Raw genomic sequence first — 6,694 nt, 5'->3', positions numbered from 1 at the left:
AAGCCAGACTATCTTAAAAATTCAGACAAAGCCTCACACCAAGTTTCTCACACGCCACAAAGAACAATGGTCATTAATGCAATGAATTTAATTCTCCTCCTCTATCAACGTTCATCTGGATCTGGCTTCCACATATTCCACTGTGTAGCTGGGCTGCTCATTGTGTAACTGAAAACACAGCAAGGTTTCAAGCTCCATGAGAAAGGGGAGATGTTAATGGAGAGGAAGGTGAGCTTGATCCTTTAATTATTATTAAGGGAGAAAAGCCTTGAATTTTCCCTTAGAGAAGATACACCATTGTCCTGGTTTCGGCTTGGACAGAGTTGATTTTCTTCCTAGTAGCTGGCATAGTGCTGTGTTTTGGATTTAGGATGAGAAGAATGTTGATAACTCACAGATGGTTTAGTTGGTGCTAGATAGTACCTGGACCAGTCAAGGAGTTCTCAGCTCTCAGCTCTGCCAGGGGCACAAGGAGCTGGGAGGGGGCACAGCCAGGACAGCTGACCCCAACTGGCCCCAGGGCTATTCCAGGCCACAGGGCGTCATGCCCAGTAGAGAAACTGGGGGAAGAAGAAGGAAGGGGGGGACGTTGGGAGCAATGGTGTTTGTCTTCCCAAGTCACCGTTACGCGTGATGGAGCCCTGCTGTCCTGGGGATGGCTGAGCACCCGCCTGCCCATGGGAAGTGGGGAATGAATTCCTTGCTTTGCGTGGCCAGCTGGTGTTAAACCACAACAGTTCTTTTTGGCACCCAACATGGGGCTTGGAGGGTTTGAGATAATGACAGGTTTGATTGGAATGTGCTAGATGAAATTTATAGCTGTTACTGCTGTTTAGCTATTAATGGGCAGGCTCCTGCGCTTGCCATGGGGTTTGCTCACCTTACTGTACCTTAGAGTCCAGTGCTCGTTAGGGGCTGCTTTTTGCTGTCATTGCTTGCTGTGCTGCTGTGCCTGGGAACATTTTGATAACCGCCATGGCGATGCGCCGGGGCTGGCAGATGGCCAGGGCATCACTGCTGTTCCTGTGCTGGAACTCCGGTGTGAACTCGAGTTGAAGGAACCGTGACCTGGGGATGAGTCCGTGTGGGAGCAGGACACCCCAAAGAGATGGTGTGGCTGTGAATAAGTCCACACCACAGCAGGTATATCTCAAAGTGCCTGTGGCGGTGGTTCTGTCTGTGCCACAGCAAGTATATCTTTAAAAGGATTGTGGCCCAAGGGTAAATCCACACTGGAGAAGGTACACCTCAAAGCATCTGTGGCTGGGGACGAGTCCATGCTGCAGCAGGTACACCCTGAAGCATCCGTGGCTCTGCATGAGGTCATGATGGAGCACCTCAGAGAGTGTGATCATAGATAAGCTCATGTCGGAGCAGGGCAAGCACGAGAGCCACGGGTAAGGACATGTTGGAGCAAGTTCATTTCTGAAGGGACTGTGGCTGTGGGTAAGGCCACGCTGGAGCAGGTACATCTCTGAAGGCGTTGTGACTCATGGAGAAGGCCACGCTGGAATAGGTGCCCCTCAAAGCAACTGCAGCTGTGGATAAGTCCAAGCCGGAGCAGGGGCAAGAGGAGTTCATCGCAATGTTAAAGCCTGTGGTCTAGACCAAATAGACCAGGGGTGGAGATTGTAATGGAATTGCCTTTAAATTATTGTAGCCTGGGATTTGAGTTGCTTGTATGGGCATTACTATAGCAGGAACCCCTTGTTGCTAGCCAGGCTGGGAGCAAGGGGAGGAGTTCATCGCAATGTTAAAGCCTGTGGTCTAGACCAAATAGACCAGGGGTGGAGATTGTAATGGATATACCTTTAAATTGTTGTAACCCGTTATTTGAGTTGCATGTTATAGGAATTACTAGAGCAAGAACCACCTCAACCACCAGAGGACAAGCCTTACAAGAAGCAGTGCAAGTGCAGCAGTGACCTGACCTGAGCTGGCTTTGGTGCCCAGTAACTCCACACAACACACCACTTCTCCTGTCCTGATTGACCAGTGTAAGAGATGGAACCCAAAGTCATGGACTAAATGAAAGCAAAGGACATTTTGTGGACATTTCTGGACATTTTACAAGTGCAGTCCATAGACTAAGGGAATGATATCTGTGTAATATAACAAAGGATGGGAAGGGGGTGGTGGTTAATGAGGATGGACTGGGTAGTTTGAGACCTGAGCATGATGTAAGTGGTATGGAATGAGGGGTGGACACTGTCCTGGTTTCGGCTGGGACGGAGTTAATTTTCTTCCTGGTAGCTGGTATAGTGCTGTGGTTTGGATTAAGTACTAGAAGAATGTTGATAACTCACAGATGGTTTAGTGTTGTTGAGTAGTGCTGACTGCCCAAGGACTTCTCAGCTCTGCCAGGGGCACAAAGAGCTGGGAGGGGACATGGCCAGGACAGCTGACCCCAACTGGCCCCAGGGCTATTCCACACCATACAACATGATGCCCAGTAGAGAAGCTGGGTGAAGAAGAAGGAAGGGGGGGACGTTGGGAGTGATGGCGTTTGTCTTCCCAAGTCACCGTTACGCGTGATGGAGCCCTGCTGTCCTGGGGATGGCTGAGCACCCGCCTGCCCATGGGAAGCAGGGAATGAATTCCTTGCTTTACTTTGCTTGCACGCATGCAGCTTTTGCTCTTGCTGTTAAACTGTCTTTGTCTCAACCCACGAGCTTTCTCACTTTTACTCTTCTGATTCTCTCCCCCATCCCAATGTGGGGGGGTGAGCAAGTGGCTAGGGGGGCCAAGTTGCCAGCCGGGTTGAACCACAACACCCATAGTCATGAAATACCTTTTCCTTTCACCCACCCAACAATACAAATTCTCTGATGCCTTTCCAATCCAAACAGTGTCCATCTGAGGCTGGCAGCATCCACTGCACCATTCTGAGGCAACCACTGCAGTTGCTGGGAAATGGGAAGCAACCATCTGATCCAAAAGGAGTGGCCTACTGTGGTCTGCCTGGTGGCTTACTCTCCTTGGGTGCTGATGGATTACAGAGTTTCTTGATGCTTTTACCCAGTAAACGCACAGCTATCAGATGAACAGGGCAATGAATGCACTCCTTCATAACTACAATCTGCATTTACTGAGCAGGAAAGGTTCTGCATCACTCCAGTCCCTTCCTCGCTGTCACAGTCAGCCAGCCAGGACTGACAAGGGCATCCACTATCTCACAGCAGCAGAGCTAGTGATGTCATCCTAGCATGAGGATGACATTATAGGCCACGGTCTCTCCGGAGAGGCCACAGATTCACTAGTTGGTGCAAAACAGTCTCGGTAATTAGCGGAAACACACAGCATTGCCACACAGAGAAGATCCCACCTCCAGCCCTCTTGCAGCAAGAAGCAGTTGGGCTCAGCAGTGTGGGTGGAAGGAAGCATTGGACACCATGGTGGAAGAGTAAGCCATGATCACAGCTCTGACCGAGGCGGGCACTCCGGGACAAGAAGGATGGAAGATCACCTCCATCTGCCCAAGACAGAAACTTGTCAAACACCAAATAGCAGCCTATAACCTATTCAGAAACACTGAATACCCAGAAAATGGTGTGCTGCAAAATACTCAGACATTCACAAGTCTGACACCATCGTTTCCTCCTCCTCCTCCTCTCTTCCCACTGCCACGGCTGACTAAGAAGAGGCCTGAGCTAGGGTTGGCTGAGGTCAGTAACAGCCGTGCCGTTCATCAGGGTCATTTTCTGTAAGGGAACAAAGCAGAGGAGGAAAACCCTGTAATCAAGCTAAAGCCGCTTTCCCAACTCTATTTACCGAGCGCATTTGTTAAACAGACTTTGGAGAATGAATAGTGGGATTATGAAAAGGACCCGGGTTTCATCTGATAATGTAATGCAAAGCTTCCCTGTCAGGGGCTCAAACCCTGTAAAATCTATGACTTGCCAGATCTGGGAGTGGAAGCACAACTGCTCAGTGTAGCTCATTATGGTCCAGGGAACCATGGGGCTTCATTGGTCTTGAAGAGCGCATGGATCGACCTGAGAAAAGCCTGCTAAAAACGTATCGGTGCATTTTATGAAACCTGCAAGGTCTCGTGGACTTGAATCCCTCATTTCCAAAGTGCCTTGTTCAATTAACCTCAAAGCTTTCACTCTAAAACAAAGCTGACTTTTGGCAGAAGACCTTGGAGGGAAATTTCAGGACAGAAAAGTTAAAATGCATTTAAAAGGAAATCTAAAATGGCCATCTCTGCAAAACGGAGCTGTTGCCGCAGCTGCAAAATCATTTTTCAAGTGTTAGGAGCAGGCTTGATGCATCCAAGAACGGGCAGACACCTCTCCCACAGACTCACCAGCCTTTCACAGCCGTTAAGACCAAGCAGAGCAGCCAGCAGTAGCATGCAGAGCGCAGTGAAAAATCGGCTTAAGAATTCCTTGCCTTTGCTTGAGGGCAATAAGGCATCGCATTATGAGCTAGGGAGGAGCAAAAGCATGTAAGGGTTTCATTTTCCATCCAGAATTATTAGATAATCTTTATTAATCCATCATAATGAGTCTAAAAACTTTGCTGTTGACCTTGAATAGTCAGGCAGTTTATTCCTTCCCCTCACTCGACATCTCTCAGGCAATGGGCGTCGTGATCAACTTTGCAGGATCCTTCTGCATTTACAGTGAAGTCCCCTGTAGGACAGGTGAAAGAGTTGGAATTATATTTTCTTAATTAGTATAATTTTGCTGTCATTCCTTCAGACTGAGCCGTAATTGACAGTTTTCCATCCCCCCCACTGGCAATATGAGGACTGTTGGAATGGGAAGGGAACTGCAGGCTGCCTTCAGCTCTTTATTTATCCACAGCTTTTTGTTGGAGCAAGATGCAAACATACATCAGCATATGCTTTAGCAAAAACCAAGAGCTTGGCAACTCAAGCAGGTTGGGAATTTTCCATCCACAGAAAGAGCAATCTCAGCAAATAAAAAAAAAAAAATTGTCCTTGGGGGCAAAAAGGGGATTTTGCATAAATAATTCATTTTTTTCTTCATTCCTCTTAAAATCAAAAGTCGGCATTTTCTTGAACTAAACCCAAAGTGTTTCAAGTCACATTGGCGTTAAGTTGCGTGACCTCAGGCGCCTGTTTGCCTGCTGGGACTGCAGCTTTGGGTGCCGTAAATTCATAGCCTTTCCAAAATAAACAGGAGAGCCAAGTGCTTGATCACCAGGCCCCAAAGGGAACATGGATTCCAGAGGCAATTTGCAGAGGGTAGCTCCATAGTGAGTATTAAACAGGACAACCCAGATACAGCTTCTACCTCAAGGAGTCATTGAACCGATGACTGGAGCCTGGGAAATATCCCATTCCCTGTATTCTCTCCTTAAACATCCACTGCTGATGGTTGCTGGAGACCAAGCGTGGAGATGCTTCTCTGGCCAGCGTGGTCATTCTCACCTGCTTGCATTAATCTGCTCAGGCTGGAGCAGAGGAGGCTGAGGGGAGCCCTCATCGCTCCCTACAACTGCCTGACAGGAGGGGGGAGCCGGGGGGGTCGGGCTCTGCTCCCAGGGAAGGGGCGATGGGACGAGGGGCACCGGCCTCAGGTTGTGCCAGGGCAGGGTGAGGTTGGCCATGGGGAACAATTCCTTCCCCTTGGGGCTGTCAGGCACTGGAAGGGGCTGCCCAGGGAAGGGGTCGAGTCCCCAGCCCTGGGGGGATTTAACAGCCGGGCAGAGGCGGTGCTGAGGGCCAGGGTTTGGGGGTGGGGTGGCAGGGGTAGGGGAGCGGTTGGAGTCAATCTGAAGGGTCTTTTCCAACCTAAATGATTCTATGAAGCCAGCTCAGCTCTGTTTCTCATGGTAGTGTCCTGCTCTGGGGAGACATTGTCTGGGCAGGAGTCCAGAGCATGAAAATATGACATATAGAGTATCCCAGGCCTCTGTGAGTGCACAGCTCAGTGAGCTGGAACCTTTAGCTCAGCATCCCAAAAAGGAAACCTGAAATATTAAAACATTTTTGTTAAAGGTACCTAAAAGGAAATAACCCGGCAAGCTTAACAAAGAAGTGTCATATAAAAGTATGCATGTATATTTTCTTTTTAAGGTCTTCATTTTCAGTCAGGACGAAGACCAACAGTAAACTATCAGGAACAATTTCCTGGGAGAGAAACCTTTCCCAGAGCTCTGGTAGCAAAATAAACCCCTCCGCTGCACACACAGATCTCCCCAGCCTAGAGATCAGAGGCAGGGTCAACCACATGTGACAGCTATAAATCACATCGCTTAATGCCTGGCTGGGCAGTGCATGGGCACAGCTACGGGGCATGAGCAGAGGACCCGACACAAAATATGCACCACCAACAGAAGGAAAAAGCACTTCAGTTTCCCTGCCCAGCCATTTCAAATGGAAGAATTTTTTTTTTTTTCTCCTCATGTCTGCCAAAAAAGTCCCTGGCATTTGTTGGAGATACAAGACTCAACTTGGTTCAGGGTTGGGACAGAGCCCAATTGTTTTAATTTCTAGCCCCCACCTCCCCTTTAAAAGGGAATCACAGAATCACAAGGGTTGGAAGGGACCTCAGGACATCACCCAGTCCAACCCCCCTGCTAAAGCAGGTTCTCCTAGAGCACGTTACACAGGACTTCGTCCAGGCGGGGGTTGAAGATCTCCAGAGAAAGAGACTCCACAGCCCCCCCGGGCAGCCTGGGCCAGGGCTCGGGCACCCTCAAAGTCAACAAGTTCTTCCTC

This window comes from Egretta garzetta, unplaced genomic scaffold (genome assembly GCF_000687185.1).
Source record: "Egretta garzetta isolate BGI_Z169 unplaced genomic scaffold, ASM68718v1 scaffold325, whole genome shotgun sequence".
In the NCBI taxonomy this organism is placed as follows: domain Eukaryota; kingdom Metazoa; phylum Chordata; class Aves; order Pelecaniformes; family Ardeidae; genus Egretta; species Egretta garzetta.
The sequence above is the reverse complement of the archived record's forward strand: the minus strand, read 5'-3'. Positions refer to the sequence as shown.